The sequence below is a fragment of the Theropithecus gelada genome, chromosome 13, assembly GCF_003255815.1.
Source record: "Theropithecus gelada isolate Dixy chromosome 13, Tgel_1.0, whole genome shotgun sequence".
Taxonomy (NCBI): domain Eukaryota; kingdom Metazoa; phylum Chordata; class Mammalia; order Primates; family Cercopithecidae; genus Theropithecus; species Theropithecus gelada.
This window is the reverse complement of record NC_037681.1, coordinates 41680572-41697669: the sequence shown is the minus strand read 5'-3', so window position 1 is coordinate 41697669 and position 17098 is coordinate 41680572. Positions and strand designations below refer to the sequence as shown.

Here is a 17098-nt window from a genome sequence, read left to right as displayed (position 1 = left end):
TTAATCAGTCAAGGAATAAATACAATAGATGACACATTTCCAGTTGTCCCTTCACCCCTGGTCTTTTTCTGGCCCAGGCATCTTGAGTTTGTTGTAAAATGTGGATCATAGGTACTTAAAAAATGTCACGCCTGTATCACCAGGTACCACAGTTGTCCCAGGGAGGTTCAGATCACTCTCAGTGCCTGCTCCCTGTAACCTCCCTCAGCCACATAATTGAGCGACATCAATGAAGTGAAAAAGCCTCAAGACAGGGAAGAAGTGCATGGGATGGTGAAACACTTGGCACTGCCTGCAGACCCGTCCTTCCTGAACTGCCCTCTCCTCTTGGCCCTACGGATGCCATGGCCCCCGGACTCCCTCCTCTCCTTCTGACCTCTCTTTCTCAGCTTCCTTCAAGGGCTCATTGAGCTAAGCCTGTCCTAGAAATGTTTATGGTGTGTTCTTTGACGTATTTTTGGAGCTCTCTCTTCTCACTTTGATCCTCAGACCTGTATATCCAGCTACCTCCTGCACGCTGGCTCTCCCACAGACACCTCAGTTCCTACACAAATGAACTTTTCCTCTTCATTCTCTATTCCCAAGCAGTATAAGTTAAAATGAAAACTCTCCTCTTCCCTGTACCTTCCCCTCTCAGAGAATGACATCACCTTGGGTTCTTTGTGATTCAAGCCAACCAGCCTTGAGTCATCTTTGACCATGTCTCCATCCCTACAACCATTATTCGCCAAATTCTACTGCTAATACCTTCCAAATAACTATCAAATCTGCCCATTCTCTGCCATCTCCACTGCCTCTGCTCAGTTTAGCACAATAATCTTTCACCTGGACAACCGTAGCAGCTTCCTCTCTAGTCACCCTGCCCCCTTGTAATTGCTCTAACTACAAACCAATTTCCACATCACAGCCAGAGTAATATTTCTAAAATAAAAATCTGATCAGGCCACTTCCCTGTCTAACCCATCATTGACTCTCCATTGCTCACTCTATTAAATCCAACAGCTCAGCACGGTGTTTTCCTGCCACTTCCTCCCGTCAGACTCTCAGGTCCAATCGTCCTGAACCACTTGCCTCCTCACCGTGATGTCTGCTCTCTCTGAGTTTTTGCACATATTCCTACTTCTGCCTGTCCATTCCTACTTGATCTTTAGGTCTTAACATAGATATTGTCTTTTTTGTGAAGATGTTCTGGTTATGCCCGGATTAAAGTAGTTATCCCTTCTCTGCACTGCCAGAGTGATCAGCCACCTGAGTTGACCCCGTGCTTACTCTGGCAGTACTCACCCCTTTAATCTCGGAGTCTGATCTTCTATTTCCACCCTCCATCTTAGCTATTTATTATTAAAAGCACATTGCTCTGGGCTTTCACCAAAGGCACGGTCTCTTTGCCCCAAAATCTATAGCCTTAAGCTCATCAAGATAAAGAGGTCAAATAAAACTGACCACAGATAAATGAAGAAACTCAAATGGCACCTGCGCTTTAAGGCTTATTTTGATTTAGAAGATACAAGTACAGACTTTATTTCACATGGACAGAGAGGCAGATGATAAATTGTGGGTGAGACTTTGAAATGGAAACAGATGTTAAGCTCAGTGCCCAAGGCTTGTTATGTGATCCTCGATGCTATTAGATTGTGGGCAGAGACCGTGTCTATCAGTGAAACCCTAGTGAAATAGTTGTTGAAAGAATGGCCTGTAATTGTAAAAGCTACATATAATTGGTAAAAATCCAAATTGTAAAGTTCATTGTGAAGATTCTGAGTTTGCAATATCTTTTTCTTCAATATCCCTCTAGTCATTTGGTATCAATTCTGAAACAATTTCTGGATGAAGGATGAACAGACATAATATTGCTCACTGAGTCATGTCTTACAAGCCTACTGTGTGTCTGCATGAAGCTCTGTGGGGAATAGAGAGTTGAATAAGGGAAAGCTATCGTATTGCAGACAAGCGCTGAACTGGGAGCTAGAGCTCCTTCCTATAGGAATTTCACAAGCCTCTTATTTTTTCTGAAACTTGGTTTCCTTTCCTGTAAATTTGGGAACGTCATACTCACCTTGACAAGCTGCTGTGAGAAGTGAAGGAGATAACATTTTTGAAATCTCAGATTGTTTTAGTCCATTCAGGCTGCTATAACAGAATGCCATGGACTAGGTGGCTAATAAACAACAAAAATTTATTGGTCAACGTTCTGGAGGCTGGGAAGTTCAAGATCAGACACTTGTGGTGAGGGTCCATTTCCTAGTTCATAGTTAGCCTTTTTCTCAATATGTCCTCACATGGCCGAAGGGAGGAGGCAACTCTCTGGGGTCTGTTTTATAAGGGCACTAATCTCATTAATGAGGGCTCTGCCTTCATGACCTAATCTCCTCCCAAAGGCCTTATCTCCTACTACCATCTCATGAGGGATTAGGTTTCAACATACAAATTTTGGAGAGACATAAATATTCAGACCATAGCACAGGAGCTCATAAATATCATTTATTTCACAAAATGAGGTCCCTTTCCTTATCAAGCTCAGCAGTTAGCAGGAGAGATACACACACACATACACAGAACAAAACACAACGCAGGGTGGGACTGCAGTCTTCGGGAAGGAGGACCAGGTGCTTTAACAGAGCAGGCTGTCCTGAGACTAGAGCGGTGAGCAGTGCTGCAGTGGACACTCGCCACCTCCCACGTTCTCCTTTCCTCCTGACCATCTCGGACTCTGCTCACAACCCTTCTCTGGGTTGATGGTGCTGTCGCTGAATTGTTGGGCCTAAAGTATAGCATGTTCCATGTGAAACCAATGAAAGCCTTTCTACTGCCTCTAGTTTTATTATACTGGTGAGTCTCCCTTAAAAAGGCAATTTTGTCTTTAGCAATAAGGCCAAACTAATATGTCAAATCAGTAAATATAATTCAGTCCCCTGACTCTTCGGGTGATTTCTTTTGAAAAGTTTATTTCCTTAGGAATCAATTTTTCCTCCTATTGCTTTCCCTACAACCCCATCCTCTTAGCGTCTCCTCTCATGCAGGTGCCTGGCCTTCTGCAGAATATGAAGCTCCCCACTGTGCTCCAGACAGCACTTGCCTCTGGTTCCACAGGAGTCAGGCACTAGGTAGAAAAAAGAGCTTGTGCATGAGACCCAGCTCCACCCCATCTGGCCTGTCCCCTGCATACCTTTGCCTTCTCTGATCCTTGAAATGAAAACACATTCCCTGTACCATATACACCATCCCTTCCTAGCCTTCTCCTTCCCTGGTTCATACTCCACCTTTGCTTAATGGGGTTCTACTCATCTTCAAAGAGAACTTGTCACCCCTTACAAACTGTTGCCAATTCTTTTTGAGAGAATTTATTCATTTTGGCCTGCCTTCACCACCCTATGGGCAGAAACTAGGTAATATTCACAGTAATGTGTAATATTTTGTTTGCTTATACCACCATCTACATGATGCAGTAACTCAGCTCCCTGTCAAGCATTCCCACCGAGACTGTCTGGAAGCTTCCCATGCCATGTCTCACTGTGGCTTACCTATGCCCTTGGATAGGTCTCCATCTCTACGTCTGTCTTGGCAGTGTTTTCTACCAAGCTCCATTGCTTTCTCTCTGAAAACTGTGGTCTCCCCAGGGTCAATTATTGCTCCTTCGGTCCCCACAGCTTCCATCCTGCTCTGAGGACACTGTAATCTCCACCAGGGCCTGTCTATACCTCCCGCAACCCCATATACCACCATGTGCTTATTTTATAAATGTTTCCAAAGTATACTCCAAGGATAAGGTTCTGCAGAATGCCAACATGTGTTACACAGATTAACAAGAACATGCTAGATTCCATCATTAAATAAGGAATACTACATTGTTACTTCTCAAAGTATGGTCCTTGAACCGGCATTATCAGCATCACTTGGTAGCTTCTTAAAAATGTAGAAACTCAAGTCTCACCCCAGACCTGAATGTTAACAAAATCCCCAAGTGAACCGTATACACACTGAAGTCTGAGAAGCACTGCTCTAAATTAAAAAAATTAAGCAGCTTTCTTTATGCAACTTCCTCAGAACTTTTAATATGCTAGTATGTAGTATAAACTCCAAGAAGCACATAAAGTATGCAAGACGAGTGTTCTGCAATGCACATTTTCAGAACACTTGTATTGGAACTTCACCATGCCCAATTGTACTGTGGTGTAGAATGGCTTGGGAGATAAGGTCTTCTTGTCTTTCAGCCTGTTGATTATATTCCGAGAGTCATATGCTGGCAAATGTTTAATAAGCAGCTCCCCGTGGGACAAAATAGTCCTGATTTATAGGGCTTGCCAAATTCTATGGTGTAAATATTCCCACCATGGCTGATTTCAAGCTACCATAGTGATGTCACTGGAGAGCGATGCACACAGTCAGCTCTGGTGAGCAGGTAGGAGCCAGCTCTAGCACTATACTAATGAGAGTACCTCAGCCATGTGCCTGCCCCCAGCAATTCATACATGTTTAAGTGGGTATCTAGTCTGGTTTGTACTTCCCCCTTACATCTCTTCCATTCACCCTTTAGTGGCAGACACCGGACTGTACTCAGAATTATCCTTCCATGGCTAAGGTTTTCTTAGTAGGACCAACTTCACCATATTCTTCCTTCATCATCCTTCCCTCAGAATGAGCTCTCCCACCAGATTCCTTATTCTTCCAAAGGAGTGATTTCTGATGCACTAAACCCACCAACTTACCAGACCTGGTCTAAAAATTCAATGCAGGTTGAGAAACATACAGAGTTGGTGTTCCCATAGCACCGTGTCAAGGTTTCCATGACAGCACACATTTGGCATATTGTGTTGTAATTGGCTGAGCTTCCCTTTCCCTGGTATACTGTGAGTTCCTTCAGGCAGAGTCTTTGTCTAAATCACCTATATATCTACAGTGCCCAACATGATAAGTGTTTGAGCAGTGGTAATAAACACAAGACATCATGCTCATGGGATAGCCCGAAGGTGCACCCACTCTCCTGGTGAATCTCACTCCCCTGCCCAGTGTTTCCGCTCCAGAAGAAAACGAATTAAAGAAAATAGAGGTAATGCTTCCTCATGCCTGGCTTCTTGAAGAACAGCCCAAGACTTTCCCCCAAGTTGTACCGAGGTCAAGCCCAACCTTGGAAGAGATTTCGTGAAAATAGAAAAGTTAATTTCCCCTTTTTTCACTACCAGTTTGGATAAGATTTCTGATTTTTGCCTTCTGAGTTCTTTCTTTTCTAAAATATTTAGTCTCTCTTTCCTTTTTAAGGGCCTTCACTGCAAAGTTTGCCTATAAAGTGTTATTCCAGAACAGAGACCCAAGCAGATGGAGGAAAATTAAATAGGGAAAAGCTTTGAAGAGAGGGCCTGGGCAGTTCCTATGAGGGAAATAGTCTGGTTTCAAGAAGTACTCCTTAAACTCACTAAAGTCAGGGTTTTTCAGGGATCTGAGATCATCCATGGTGTCTGTGGAGTGCTGGCCTGGCTAAGATTGGAGCCCATTTCTTGTAGTGAGGGTGCCGGACCTCAGCAGGAGGCAGCTGCCTCCTCTCTCGGAGGACTCCGGCTTACAGATGGAGCACTGAGCTGGGCCTGAATTTTTCTGCCCACAGTAAAAAATCTACTTGTCAAGAATTTCCACAGAGCCAGGAAATAATTGGATGGGGTGCAGCTGGGAATCCCTGGCCATAATTTTGTGTCATTAAAGGTGAAAGGAGATGGTTTACTCCTATTGGGTTTACCTTCCATCCTCTGAGCCTTGCCTTTTCAACTTTGTGAGCCATGAGTCCACTCCTAACTCCTGTTGTAGCTGGCACTTAACACAAGTGTTCTGAGCATCTACTACAGGCTAGACCCTCTGAGTTAGGCTGAGATAAGTAAGAACCAGTCTCATTCCATAGGGAGCTAGAGTAAGAAGATGCATGGCCACGTTCACATAGTAAATAAGTGGCAGGGTTGAAATAAAAATACAGATTTCCATATTCCTAGCCTAGAGTTCTTCCTTTGCGGATTGCTCTTGGGAGCTGCCCTTTGTGGAACTGGTAATGTTTCTCAGTTTGAATCTTTGCTTGTGCTAATCTATGTCATTTTGGATCTTCCATAGCCTTTCTTGTAGTCCAAATATTTGTGAATTGATTTACTGAAGATATTTTCTGCTTCCAGCCTTTTGATAAAACTGAAACTGGAATTACATTACCTTCTTTCTTACCACAAGAAGAGAAACTGCTGGGCGCATAGGCATACTCCTGTAGTCCCAAATACTTGAGAGGCTAAGGAGGAGAATTGCTTGAGCCCAGGAGTTTGAGGCCAGCCTGGGCAACACAGTGAGACCCTGTCTCTAAAAATATACATTAGAAAAAAAAAGAAAGAAACCTTTAATTTACTAATTATATTCACTCAACAAGTACATATTAAGTGCCTACTATTGCCCAGTACTGTTACAGGCCCTTGAAAAACAGTACTGGGGAATCAGAGTGAATCTATGCCTTCCTGGTGTTTGTACTCTAGCAAGGACAAATAGAAATGAACAATAAACAATTTAAAAGTAAGTTGCCTGTAACATCAGAAAATGATAAGTGCTCTGGTTTTCTATGGTCACTTGCTGATCCCATCCAATCATCCGGCAATCTGCTTTCGGAGGAGCCCTTTATAAAACACAAATCTCACCATGCTAGTTCTCTGATTAAAACCCTTCAATTGTTCCCATTGCGTTGAGGATAAAGCCCATGGCTCTGACCTCCGGTTACCCCTCCAGCTGGGTCTCTTATCACAGACCCCCCTTATCACCAAACCTCCAAGTGTGCAGGGCCCATGGACACACCATGCTATTTCATGACTTTCAAAGAATCTGGAAGAAGAATCTGTCACCCCTTCTTCTGGGTCTTCACTGAACTCTGTTCTTCATGGATCCTTTGTAATATTTAAGGAACTGTACCACCATGACTCACCTCTGCTTCTCTATTAGCCCCTAACAGCCATGGATCATGTTTGTTTACCTTTATATACCTAGGACCTGTAGGTTGAATACATACTTGTTCATTGAGAAGACTAGCCAATTTGTGAAACCAGGGACATGACACAGAGGGTAGCTAATTCCAGGCCAAGGAGGACAAGCAGCCATCTCATTTCTTACGTTCTGTATATTATATAGGTTAGTGATTGGCAAAATAGCACCTGCAGGCCAAATGTGACCTAACACCTATTATTGTAAGTTCTGTTTTATTTGAATACGGTAACTCCCTTTTATTTATATATTATGTATGGTAACTTTCACCCTATCATGGCAGAGTTCAGTAATCACAACAGAGACCATGTGGCCCCTGAAGCACAAAATATTTACTGTCTGCATCTTTACATAAAAAGTTTGCTGACCTCTAATCTAGTCAGAGTTGGCTTGATCAAATTCTTAAAATGTACACAATTTACATAACTTTTCCTCTGGTTACTCCAGAAAAAGATGTAGGATAGGCCCATAGTCAAGGATTGTTGGGCAAGTGAATATAGAACAGGCCAAAGGATATCCATTAAAAGATACAGTGCATCATGCTGAGATTTTCAAAGGCTTTTTTTTTTCTTTCTGACAGGATTTATATGATTCTGCTTAATATTAGAGCTTGACATGTTAAATGAATACTCCATTAAGGAGATTATAGCAATGAGCATATTAAAATGTCCTGCAATGACATTCATCACTGCTTCAACATATATTTATTGAGCACCTAATATATAAATAATCCTTATTATCATGATAATAATTCTTGTATCAAGCTCAATATTTTAAACGTACTCCTGCAAGTCAGGATTGACAGAGAGTAGGCTCTGAGATAGCAGCCTACAGGAAGTGTCTTGGGCAGTGCTCTCAGGATTAATATCTAGAGGGAAAGAAAGGCAAATAGCTCTGGGCAGAGGAACAGCTTGCACTGTTGAGCTTCAGTGCAATGACAACAGTCTCAGCTGACCCCACAGGGAAACCTGGAGCTGGAATGCTCTTCCAGAATTGTCTGCAGTTGGGGTGAGGGTGGCCTTTATGCCTCTGCAATGACTGGCCTTTGAGGAAGACTGCTTTTAGGAAGGGGGCTCTTCACAACCAAGGGCAATTCCTGGATAGCGCAGACAGCTGTGGGCCGTAAGCTGTAAGCCATAAGCTTGCCTTAAGGGTAAGATCTGAGCAGCACAATCTTAGGTCTACTATAATCTACTCTTGTGCCACCCAGAGTCCTTTTATAAAAGTTCCAACATCAGATCCTCCAGGATTCATGGGGGTCTTCTTTTCCTGGGTAAACTTATAATAGAAACAATAGTCAGTCAAATTACAGCTTCTGCTGCTACAGCTGGTCTCAAGGCCTCAACTGATACTAATCATCTCCATCCCTACTACCCATTCTCAATTGCTTTACCCTCCATCAGCACCTCTGCTACCTAAGTGGCATGATCCAGGCCCTCCTCTCTGAGGAGTCTGAGCCTCTGGACATCATGCCTTTCTCAGGCCGTGGCTGCCATCCTTGTTCATTTACCATTAAAGTTAGGCAAAAGGGTGGAAAAAGTATTTTCCCTATCCTCATTATAAAACAGTAGCCTTACCTTCTCCTGATTATCAAGGTCACTTGCCCCTGAACTTGATGGCAACTCCTTTCCTTGCCTGGTGCCTTTGTACAAAGAGCCCACAATGCCTGGTAGCAGCTGAAACTCAATGTTCATTGGAACTCTTGTCAAGTCCACTGGTACAAGCACATCTCCTTTGGAAATCAAGACCTAATTTCTAAATCCACAGAGCCCAGAGTTGTGGGAGCAGAAAGCCCTAATTCCAATTCCAACAAGTAGTTTTCTGGGGATGATGATGAAATTGGCCATTTCTTCTTTTACCTCTTGTTTCCCAGACTCATGTATTCTATCTATTTGGGACACAGCATTCATTTGCCTCTCTGACCTTACCTCATTACCATAGTTTTATCTCTTTTTCTTCTGATTGTTAAGCACTACCACCCTACTTTTATTATTTGGGGGATCTTATCAGACTATTACTATTAGTGAAACTAGTTCTTTATTAGGGACAGCCACCAATAGGTTCTGGGAGATGTTGGTGTCTTTTTTTTTTTTTTTTTTTTTTTTTTAGTATATCTCGTATTGCTTTGAGAAACAGAGCATCTTCTGTGTCCTCTCACTAAATATAACCAGATGGTGGACTTTCCACATTAAATAGTACATAGCATTCTTACATGCTCGTTTTTCTGAGACTTTTGATCCACCCTCTGCCATAGCAATTCTGGTATTTCTGCCTTACATGATTTGAGCCATCAGTTTCTTCATGCTTTTCAGAGCCATCCTAACAACATGTTAGAACCCTCTCCTGGGGGTCTTGCCAGGTTGTTAAATTCTGTATCACAGATGAGTGCATTCATATTGACAAATCCTCCCTCATCCAACTTAATGTTGCATTCCCCTCGCTTCAGCACTTTCAGAATCCACTTACATATGTATGTGGCTCTTCTGGTTCTTGGAGATCTATACTCCTCCTCCATTTCAATTTAAAAAAATTAGTCCCTTTGCATGTCTAGCACCTTCTTAGCCAATTTGTTCAAACTTTGGATGAAGACATGAGATGAAGTCTGCCTCCAGGGATGCAGGTAGTAACCTCAGGAGAGGGAGCCTTTTGCAGCCAAGGGTGATGCCTGAAAGAGCTCACAGCGGGGGGCCATCAGCCAGCAGAAGTCCTGACATGTAGGGAAATAAGTTCTTCAATAACAAAGGGAGCTAGCTTTGAATGGCACAGTCCAGCATCTACTACAAGTGTTTTCTCAACACCCTCCTATATGCCTGGATGACAATAAGACCTGTCTCCCAGGAGGTTAGTTCCTGGCAGCAGGAGGTCTAACAGGTATGAAACTTCTGTAAGGGAAACTCGTGCAGTCAGACTATTACAACAGAAAGGGAATTCAGAATTCCATTCTGTCATGATGAGGAAACAGGCCTGGTGGTCAAGTGACTTACCCAAAGCTCAGATGGTTTATAGCTGAGACTAAAAGCTACATTGATCTTGAACCCTGCTCCAGGCATCTTCTCCAGGTAGCTTTTAGCCTCAGTTTGCCCTTTCATAACACCTGTTCAATTCAGAGGAGGTACATAAATATTAAGATGAAGGCTTCTAGGACCCCAAATTCCCATCCAGTAAACTACTTACACCAGGGTGAGGTGGGGGATGAAGTCCCCCATTAGGCGCATCTCACTAGTGGCACAAGCACTAGAGATGAGTCTGACAGTCAAAGTAGCTGTGGTCTAATGCCTGCCCCTGGTATGCAAGGCTCTGGCTCATTGTCCTGCAGGGTGAAATGTTCCTATAGAAACAGGAAGGAAATTCGTGGTGGCCTTATCCAATCTCCTCACTTTACAGGGGCAAACAATTTGTCCCAAGTCACATTGTGAATTGTGATAGAGCTGAGAACAAAATAAAAGCTGCAGAAGGTAAAATACTTATTCTGAAGGAGTTAATCCTAACTGCTAATGGTGAACAAACTTGTAACTTCTGTAACTGAGAAAGTAGAAACCCAAGAGCAGACAGGACACACTACAGCTTCACACAGAACTCACATGCTACCTCTCACCAGCCAAAAGACCCTAGATGGGGCAGATGGGCAGTTGCTGTTGATGTTTCACCAGAGAAAGGATGAAAGAGGAGAACAGATTCAGTTCAGTGTTTCCCACTGACTCTACCCCAACTGGTGTGTAAGTGTCTGTGTTTGCATGTGCTTACGTGTGCATGTGTGTGTTAGAGGGAGACAGTGACCACTAGAGGCCCCAGAGCTGCCTCTTCCCTGGGGCATTAGACCTCATGCTCTAGGCTAGCTCCAGCCAACCATCCGCAAGAGTCCTTTCTTCATGACTCCTCAGGATGGAAGAGCCCTTTTAGGATTCTCCCGGGTAGGTAGTCAGATCTTGATTATTGTATATTAGGGAGAGAAATATGACATGCTTGTGGGAAAGCTCAATACACAACTGGAGCTTGCTCAGGGGAGGGTTCCCAGGACTGGGGAATATTTGAAGCCCTGATCTAGATGATCAACTTTGAAAACGGAGGCCCTGGAGTCGGGGTAGGTCAAGGTGTTTCAGTTTATCTGAGGGGTAGCCACAGAGACCTGTAGATGTCTCCAAAGAGCATGCAAAGGAATTATAGCAAGGCAGCACTCAGCTCCTCCTAACCTGTGGCCTCCTAGTACCCCTACAGCCACTTAGCAGTGCTGAATGGCATAGTCTGCTCTTGGAAGAAAGTAGTTTCTCAACCCTTGAAATGCTCATAAACTATATGTCAGTAACATTGCCAGTGGGGTTTCTAAATTGGTAAGGAGTCTTCAAGAGATGGATGCTTAGGTGCCAGCCAACAAGAGATTCCCGAACACTGGCTTGCCTCGATGGAGAAGCAAAGGGCAGAGAAGCAGCCCCATAAATAATACAAGCTCCTTTAGACTCCAACTATTAAAAGCATAAGAGTCTCCCCTATTTCTCACCCAGGCAGCATTGTGCTGACACTCAGTCCCATATATCTCTGCTTACAAACCCTAGGGGTTAGGATTCCACTCCCATCTCAAGGCTGAAACAGTGCTCATGACTACAACTTCTCTGCTTAGAACCCAGAACGTAACTTATGAAGTCATCAATAATTTCTTAGACTTTCGATGTGTTTATTTATCAATTTAACAGGCATTTAACATGACTATTATGTCCTCTCTCCTCTCTAACATGTACTGCAACTTAAGCTAATAAGACAGAGAAAAATTCAGAAATCACATTTCAAGAGAATATGATGTCCTGGCTTCTGCTGACTGTGTTCATGTTAAGTGCTAGATGTTTATGAAAAGGAAGACATGATCCCCTGGTGTCATTTCAGAGTCTAATACCTCCCTGTTAAGAACTCTCAGGAAGAGAAACTGGATTCAATCAGGAACACAAGATACCCTTACTCCCAGCTTCCCACTTTCAGGGAAATTAGATTAGGAAAAAGAATTAGCCAATCACTTTTGAACATTAAAGTAATTCAAACAAATAACTTATTAATTAAATTACTAATAAAAGGTCAATTGCTGGCAGTTTGAAAACTAGATTTGTAAGAAGGGATAAGAAAATAGAGGAGACCGCAATCAGAGTTTGGCAAATAACCAAATCCCTGGTACTTACAGAGGTGTCACTCCCTGCAATGGACTGAATGTTTGTGCCCCTTCAAAGTTCATGTTAAATCTTTACCCCTAAGGTGACAGTATGAGGAGGTGACTCCTTTGGGCCATGGTGATTAGGCCATGAGGGTAGAACCCTCATGAATTGGATTAATGAACTTCAAAAAAGGAATTTGCCCTCTTTCTGCCATATGAGAATACAACCAGAAGAAAGCCCTCCATAGAACCCAACCATGCTGGCACTCTGACCTTAGACTTCCAGCCTCCAGATCTGGAAGAAATAAATTTCTGTTGTTTATAAGCCACCATGTCTATGGTACTTTTCTGTAGCACTCCACACTGACAAAGACATCCCCACAGCCAGTGCCACAGGTAACGAGTTGGAGCGAATGCAGTCAGGACCCTGAATCAACTGCTGCTTAGGGCCTGGGCCCAGAAGACAGACAGTGTCTGCCGTGGGCAGCCCGGCGCCCGGTCTGGCAGTTTTATAGAAATATGGCTCCTTCTTAGAGTCATAAAACACTGGGATGCACAGGACCCTAAGACTCTGAGAGCAATTTCCTCATTTGACAAATAAGGAAACGGCTTAGAGTGGTTTGACAGGTTGCTGATGTTCCTAAGGAAATAATTGTCAGAACGTGACTGGATCCCATTTTATCTGACCCCAGGGTCAGTGTGTTTAATCCATCGTATCCCACCATCTCTCTAAATGCCTCTTTGGGAAGAGCTGGCACTCAGACAGCATTGTAAGGGGAAGCCAGCACTATCGGCATCCATCACCAGCCTGTCTCCCTTCCTGTGACCCCCTGGCACCTCCAGGAGCAGCAGGACCAGCTCTGTCTTCCGACTCCCCTGTAGCTCTGCCCCGGCTTCCTCTTCCCCAGAGGACTTGCTTTCCTTCCTCTTTAGTGTTCATCTAAATGATTTTCTTGAAGGAAACTGACCTAAGCAAGATGATTCTCTTAATTCTAAGGTGGGTGCTTTTCTGAGCTTAAGTCTCCCCAGAATTTAACGCAAATGCATCTCTCTGGGTAAAACGCAGAGCTGTTTTTGAGCAGGAATGCTTCCCCTGTGGCCCTTGTATTCCCACACTATTCTCAAGTCACAGCCTTTAGGGCGTGACCCTTTTAAGAGATATCCCTTCCTCGGTGCAGAGCCTCTCCGAGAAGATAAGAGCCACAAAACAGGCAGCTCCACAGACTAAGGCAGTGGCCTTCAGAAGCCAGCTTCTGCAAGACAGGAGCCCCAGTGGAGGAGTAATCAACTCTCCCTCCCATGAGGCAGCTGTGCAGAGGTCATGTCTAGAAAAGAAAAAATGTCATTACTGCCCATGGGAGAGTGTAATGACCCAAATTATGGCCTGTCAGATGAGGCAGTGCCTGCCCCAGGGAGGCCACTGCAGCAGGCACAGCTTACACAGGAGGTAGGAAAGAAATGTGCCCCTGGGCAGCCTGGGGGACATGGCACTTTGGTTTCAGCTGCAGACTTCTGTTTGCACATTCTGAGGCTGTGAAGTCCCCTCCCGGGAGACAAGGCTTCCTTGGCTAAGGGGAGAGAGGGGAGCAGGGTAATACATACAAGCTACCCTTTAAACAAGGCCTCTGGATGTAACTAGTAACCATCCTCTTCACCAGCATCTTTAAATAATTCTTCTTCTGTTGTTTATTACAGATTTTAATCTTCCAAAATTTTTATAGAGGAGAGGATGGCATAAAAACTCACTGTTACTTGAAGTGATGTGGGAAATGGAATATAATGGAAATTGAATTCACACTAGAGAGAAATAGGGCTGAGTCCCAGGCCCAGTTCCATCACTGGCAACCTTGGGCAAGCAAGTTTCCTCTGGGAGCCTCATTTTCTTCATAATGTTACTTTATACAATGGCTGGGGATTGGGCATCTATTCATTCAAAAGATATTTACTGAGCACTCATTCCAGGCTGGGGCATACTCTAATAAGTAAATAGTAGTGATTTTAGAGTAATAGTAATAGGAGCTGTTATTGCAGTTGTTGTAGAAGAGTCGTAGGGATATGCATAGATTAAGTGTCAGACACAGTTCCAAGAACATTACATCATTAACCCTATGAGATTAACGATACTTTGCAAAGATATGGGGATCCAGGGACCCTCTTATACTCTCAGAGGGAGAGTAAATAGGTAGAACCACTATGCAAGGGCATTTGACATCATCTAGCAAATTTGGCAATGCATACACCCTATGATCCTACAATTTGGTTTCTATTTACACGCCCCAGAGAACCTCTTGCACAAACGAAGTAAGAAGCATATAAAAAGATGCTTATCATAGCATTGCTTCGACAGAAAACATTGAAGAAAAACTAATGGCCCATAAACCAAATGTATTGTGTTTATAGAAGAAAATACTTCTTCAATCTATCTGTCTATCTGTCTATGTAGATCTTAAAACCTAACCACAAGTGTTGCAAAAGGAAAGGTACGTTATGATAGCATTTATGTACACTGTAAAACACAGATAAACATTACCATATATGATTTTATAAGTACATCTAGATGAAGAAAAAAACAGTTATGAACATAGAATGATACTCAGGAAGATAATGACAAAAGTGACCTATTTTTAATGGAAAAAAATAGACATACAGGATTAAACCAACTTAATGGACCTAATCCATTGCCAGGCTCAGGTCTGGCACTCAGTAATCATGATTATTTCTCCATACAAAGATGATAAAGGAATCACTCTGTTGGGATTTGACCGAGGCATAAGGAAGAGCTAGATATTCACCAAGTAGCTGAGATGATTATCTTTGACATTGACTTCTTAGGCTTTTTCCACCTGTGCTTTGAGGGGGAAAAAAAAATCTTTTTGATTTTAGTTCAGTTTCAACTCTAAGAAAACGATGATCTAAGAGAGTGTGATATGTCACCCCAAAGAACTTTTCATTTTCTTAAGGCCTCTGTAGACCTTTAATAAAGTGTCATTGCCAGGAAGGGGAATATCACACACTGGAACCTCTCCTGGGGTGGGAGCAGTGGGGAGGGATAGCATTAGGAGATATACCTAATATAAATGACGAGTTAATGGGTGCAGCACACCAACATGGCACATGTATACATATGTAACAAACCTGCACATTGTGCACATGTACCCTAGAACATAAAGTATAATTTAAAAAAGAAAAACAAACAAACAAAAAAAAAGAAAAAATAATAATAAAGTGTCATTGCTTAGATTTTGGTCATATTGGCAAAAAACAAAAATTCTTATTGTCGTGCCCAGAGCCTGACAGAATGTTCTCCAGGGGCAAACCTCTCCTTTTGTTATAAGGGGCAAGATCATCCACAAATATGAAGCCCATTGCCAGTTTATTTTACAGGCTAGTCATGAAGGAACATTTAAATGTATGAATTCTAGTGCCATGAATTCTACAAAGACTGGAAGGAGAATACTGTTCTCATCATTTGTCAAGTGGAGTATGTTCTCAAAGATCATCTAGTTTTTTACTCAAAGTTTAGTCTGCAGATCAACAGCATTGGCGTTGCCTTGGGGCTTGTTAGAAATGCAGAAAATTAAATCCTGCTACAAAACAACTGAATTAGAATCTGAATTTTAACAAGATTTCCATGTAACGTATGCACACTAAAGTCTGCAAAGCAGTGATTTTGCCCAGTGGTTTCCAAACCTAGCAAGGAATGACATGAACTCTTTAGCATACAAATCCTTGTGCCTCACTTTCATAAATTAATATTCTTCCATAGGTCTATAATGAGGTCTAGGAATATCTTTTTTAAACTTTGAAATGATTTCAAATATACAAAATAGTTCCAAGACTATTAAAAGCATTATTCCCCACTCCTCCATCCTCATGTTATCTACTCAAGATAATTTGAGACTAAATTGACAACATAAAGCCCCATTACTCCTGTAATACTTCAGTGTACATTTTCTACAGATGAAGACCTTCTCTACAACAAAAGTACAACTATAATAATAAGGGAGCTAACATTGATTTGTTACTAATTATTTAATCATGTGACACCATTTGAGCTTTGCCAGTTTAAGCTGGGTCCTGTGTCCTTTTGATATGTTTCATCATTCACTGAGCACCTCCTTATTTTCTGGTACAAAAATATGTTTTAGCTCATCTAGTACTTTCCTGTCTCAGCCCTAGAATCAGCTATTTCTCCGAGGAGCCATGGTTCCTTTTAGCGAAGAATGATGTTTAGATATCAAGATATCAGTATAGGTGTGTTCATTGTTATTGAGGTATCACTGCTACCACTTCTTCTCAGCGGTAAGAAATGTATGTGTGTTTGTGTCTGTATCATACATACAGGGATGTATATTAATTTCTATACCTACTTATATGTATCAATATATCTACAGATTGACAACTATGAATTCACATGTCAAACTCCAATTACAATTCAACACTCCTGAGTCAATTCTAGTTTGTTTATTTGTTTGTTTCCTTTTTACATTTCTAATTTTCTTTACCAATAGTGAGAAGCACGACTCCCATAATCCCACATGTACTTACTTATTTGGAAAATCCCCTCAGTATGTAATCAATACCCTGTTGCTGGTCACTGCCCCCCCCCCCCCTTTTTTTTCTTTTTTTTTTTTTTTTTGTAATATTTGGGCTTTTTGTTGAATACTCTGTCACCTGTGCTTAGATAAGAGTTTGGGTCCCTATTTTTTTCTCACTGCCTCTTGACATGGTGCATTATAGCACCTTGTTTATCCTGACATCCCTTTCATGTGCCATCTCTTTCTCAAGACTATCAACTTTTCTAAGCCTGAGCCCTAACCTTATTTTTCTTCATATTCCCAGCTCCCACCACACACTCCTGCTTGTTATGCTGCCATCCCCAGCCCCCACTGCGGAAGCTCCTTCCACCTCTCTTAGGCTTCAACACCTCACACTGGGCTGCCACAGTTGCTGCTCCCCTGCAAAGACACCCTT

The 17098-nt window shown here is 42.5% G+C and overlaps 1 long non-coding RNA gene across 1 annotated transcript; it reads right to left on the bottom strand.

The window, feature by feature from the left end:
- Nucleotides 1–2467: 2467 nt before the first annotated feature.
- On the bottom strand, nucleotides 2468–9755 carry LOC112605384. Its single transcript, XR_003115402.1, has 2 exons — nucleotides 9457–9755; nucleotides 2468–2761 (listed from the first exon to the last, which is right to left on the bottom strand). It is a non-coding gene; the product is annotated as an uncharacterized LOC112605384 (long non-coding RNA).
- Nucleotides 9756–17098: the final 7343 nt, after the last annotated feature.